At 49.0% G+C, this 4,144-nt stretch overlaps 1 pseudogene; it reads right to left on the bottom strand.

The window, feature by feature from the left end:
* Positions 1-2,216: 2,216 nt before the first annotated feature.
* Positions 2,217-4,144, bottom strand: part of LOC108638853 — a 200,105-nt pseudogene continuing 198,177 nt past the window's right edge.

Raw genomic sequence — 4,144 nt, 5'->3', positions numbered from 1 at the left:
TGTGCCTTGGCTGCAGCATCAGAGGGATGACTAAGGGTTATCAAGCATTGGAACAGAATGTCCAGGGAAGTGGCTGAATCACCACAGAATCATAGAATTGTTAAGGTTGGAAAAGACCTCTGAGATCATGGAGTCCAACCATTAACCCAACACTGGCATCTTCACCACTAAACCATGTCCTCAAGTGCCACAGTTTAATGTTAATTTTGGAACACTTCCAGGGATGGTGACTGTAAGACCCCAGGTTTGAGTTACGAGCTCAGCAAAGGGGTTTTACTCTGAAAATATAAAATGCACCAGAAATTTCCACCCTCCAAATATTTGAAAAGGGCCTTCAGTTCTTTTAATACCTTGAGAGAGACCACAAGGGAGAAGACACTGTACACATTTTCTCAGGAGGTCAAAAACCACACTTTTACTACCAAACTTCAGAAAATAAGGGAGCTTGGAAAAGGTTATAGGGCAACATTCAACCAGAATAGAGCATTCCCCAAAGCATTGACTGATCACAGGCCAACCCCGACAAGTCAGCTGGATGGTTTATTGACAATGTGTCCCGAGGGGCGGCACCTCCGATGCCATAGAAACCCCTCCCCTGGATTAGGAAACCTTTGGAATTCAGGGAGCTGTTCCAGCGGAGCATGAAAATGAACAGCAATTTTCCCAAAGCCCAGCCCCAAGCAGAACAAAGGCAGGCCCCATCAGTGTCAGAGCAAAGGTCCCCCATGGCTGTGTCCCTGTGGCCGCTGAGGCGGCAGCGCAGGCCCGAGGCGGTGCCGGGTCCCGGTGCAGCCGGGGCAGAGCGGCGGCTGCGCGAGCGGCAACCCGGCGGTGAGTGGGCGCAGCCCGTGGGAGAGGCCGGCTCCGGGCACAGACGCCGGCGGCAGCCGCTGTGGCTCCTGGAACCCAGTGGCCATTGGGACACTGCAGGGCCTGCTGGAATCCAGGGGCCGGGGGGACACGGGGGAGCCTCTTGGAGCCAAGGGAACCCTGGGATGTTTTGGAACATCCTGGAATCAAGGAGCCATTGTGACACTGCAGGGCATCATGTAACCAAAGGAATCCTGGAGAGATATTGGAAACTCATGAAATCATCAGGGCCATTGTGACACTCCAGAACCTCACGGAACCAAGGATCTGTTGTGACACTGCAGGGCCTCAAGGAACTAAAGGAACCTTCAGAGTTTTTGGAACCTCATGGAATCAAGGGGCCATTTCTGGCAGGATGCTCTGCTCTGACAATACCTAAACAGTGGTCAGAGAATGCAAACAATGCACACTCTCTGTGATAAGTTACTGCTGGTGTCAAGGTGCTGTTTTTAATGTTGAATTCTGCTAAACCCAAAATGCTTCATGAAACTTCAAACACACATCCTGCTTTTTGAAGCAGGATTTGACAGATAAGCTGCTCCCTGGCCTGCAAATATGTCTGCTAGTCAAACCCTTGATAACTATAAAAGCCCCGTCCAACTGTCATGTGTCAGATTCTTCCACAGACTTCCCTGAAGTGTGTGGAGCTTCTGCCATGAAGCAGGGACAGCTCTTCATGGTCACTCCCCAGGGGTTAAGTGAAAGAGAGAGAACTACCCCCTGTCATTGTGGGGTGAGTTACCTCAATCTCTGCTTCAGGATTGTTTCTTTTTGCTGGCTTTGATCCAATTGCTTTAATAGAGTTACTTTGATAGACTCCGCTGTCCTATCTTACACTATACTACTAGGGGTTTTTTGGCTTTTATAATTTGAAGTAAATAATTCTGTTCACTTTTCTGATCAATTTTTTGTTCATTTGTCATAATAAATCATTGTTTTTATAGAAATATTTCTGATTTTCCATCACTAAAACCTGCAGGACAAAGTGATTGATTCACACCTGTATAATTCCTTCAGTTGAAACCAAAATCTGAGTCTGAGATTGGATCCAGCCACCCCCAGGCTCCTCTCTGAGAAGGAATTTAGAAAGCAAGGGGGTCCTTTGTGCACCTCGTAGCTCAACGAGTTCAGCACAGAATCCCCCTGCACACACACACACACACAGGCATGGGAATCTACACACACACTCCTGTTCATCCCTGCACAGACATAACCCAGACAGACTCGCAGGGGAACTCCACACACCATTCCCACATCACAACATGGGAACGGTTAGAAAAACATAAAATATGTCCACCAACCCTCACTGCACTGCAGCATTCACAGGATGTGACACCTGTGTCCACTTTTGAAATGTTACAGCCATTCCACACAACCTTTATTTCCTGTCAGCTGAGTATTCCATCAGTTGCATTCTAAGACGAAATTCTGTGCACATGAACAGCTGAAATTGTTCCACATTTAAACGCTGCTGCACATTTTTAAATGGAGAAAGGAGGGAAACTGCTCAGTGTTCAAATGAATGAAACACAGTAAGCCACAAAAGGCAAACATACATAGTATACAGCAGCTTCCTGGAGTCACGGATCTGCTGAATGTTTTATGTGTGGCATTCAGAGACCATGTTTAAATTTATTAAACTACTCTCGTTCTGCCCCCTCACCCCTTTTTTGGAGTGTTTCAGTTGCCTTTCCTTTTCCAACAGCTGTGACAACTGTTAAAACAGTCAGTAAAATTAAGTTCCCTCTATAATCCTTTTGTCAACGTTACATTGTAATCAGAGGTTGAGGGAGATTTCCTATTACAAATGCACTGATTCATTTAAAATTATTAAACTGACATATATGTCAAAATGAGCAGATACATTTATTGCATGTTAGCTCATTAAAAATTAGTAACTATTAGTGCTATTGTTATTGCTGAAAGAGCAAAAATTCAAGACTGCAGCTGGCTTTAAGTTATTGCATTCTTTAACATGTTCTGCCTTAAAATCAAAGCATACCTAGTGATGGTCAGACAGATGTCTCTGCACTCTCAAAATGTTCAGACAATTTTTAGCTCGAATCCTCTCTCCCCTCACCCATAACACAAGAACTGCAGAAACTACAACACCTATTTTGTATGTCCTTATGCTCACATGTGCATATGCAGGTCACAATATATAGTCAAATCACAATTACAATGGATATTATTAATGTGTCAAACTGTGGGGATTATTAATTGAGACAGGGAAGCAGATATGTTTCTGAATGTTAGTTCTTTCTCTGTGTCCATTCAATCCCACACACCTCAAGCCCTGCACTCACAGAATATATTGGCACTGGTAGGGCTTCCCTTACCGGTGGCTCCGTTGGTGTGAGGTCAAGGTAGAGCTCTGGGCAAAGCTCTTCCCACACTCCCCACACTTGTAGGGCCTCTCCCCGGTGTGGATGCGCCGGTGCCTGACGAGGGTGCAGTTCCGGTTGAAGCCCTTCCCGCAGTCGGTGCAGCGGAAGGGCCTCTCATCCGTGTGCGTCCGCTCGTGCGTGTAGAGATTGGAGCTGGTCATAAACCTCTTCCCACATTCCAAGCACTTGTAGGGCCGTTCCCCAGTGTGGAGGCGTTGGTGGGAGCGGAGGGTGGAGCTCTGCCTGAAGCTCTTCCCACATTCCCCACACTTGTAGGGCTGTTCCCCAGTGTGAATGTGCTGGTGGGTGCGGAGGTTGGAGCTGTCACTGAAGCTCTTCCCACATTCCTCACATGTGTAGGGCCGTTCTCCAGTGTGGACGCGCTGGTGGCTGAGGAGATCAGAGCTGTCTCTGAAGCTCTTCCCACATTCCCTACACATGTAAGGCCGTTTCCCTGTGTGGAGCTGCTGGTGCCGGATCAGGTGGAAGCTGTTCCTGAAGCTCTTCCCACATTCCAAGCACCTGAAGGACTTCTTTCTAGTGGGATGTCGCCTTGGGACCAGGACCTTGGAGTTCCTGCTCAAGCTCCTGCCACCTTCCCGGCACAGGCTGGCTCTTTCCTCCTCAGAGCACCCTGGGCTGGCTTTGGAGCCCCTCCTGCGGGGGGATCTCCGGCCCTTTTCCTCCCCGCTGCCTTCCTGCGCCGGGGAGCCCTTCAAAACGGCCTCTCCCACCAGGGTCTCACGGGGGGATTTGTCCTCCAGGCTCTCCGTCCTCAGCTCGGGGCCTGGGGCAGGAAGCAACAAGGACAGGCAGGGGATTTGCCTCCGGCCCACAGGGAAGGCCAAGGACATCCCCCCAGCTCCGGCCCCGGCAGGACGGCGGCG

This window comes from Manacus vitellinus, unplaced genomic scaffold (genome assembly GCF_001715985.3).
Source record: "Manacus vitellinus isolate BGI_N305 unplaced genomic scaffold, ASM171598v3 scaffold_132_pilon, whole genome shotgun sequence".
NCBI lineage: Eukaryota > Metazoa > Chordata > Aves > Passeriformes > Pipridae > Manacus > Manacus vitellinus.
Note: the sequence above shows the minus strand (reverse complement) of the source record. Positions and strands in the feature narration are given on the sequence as shown.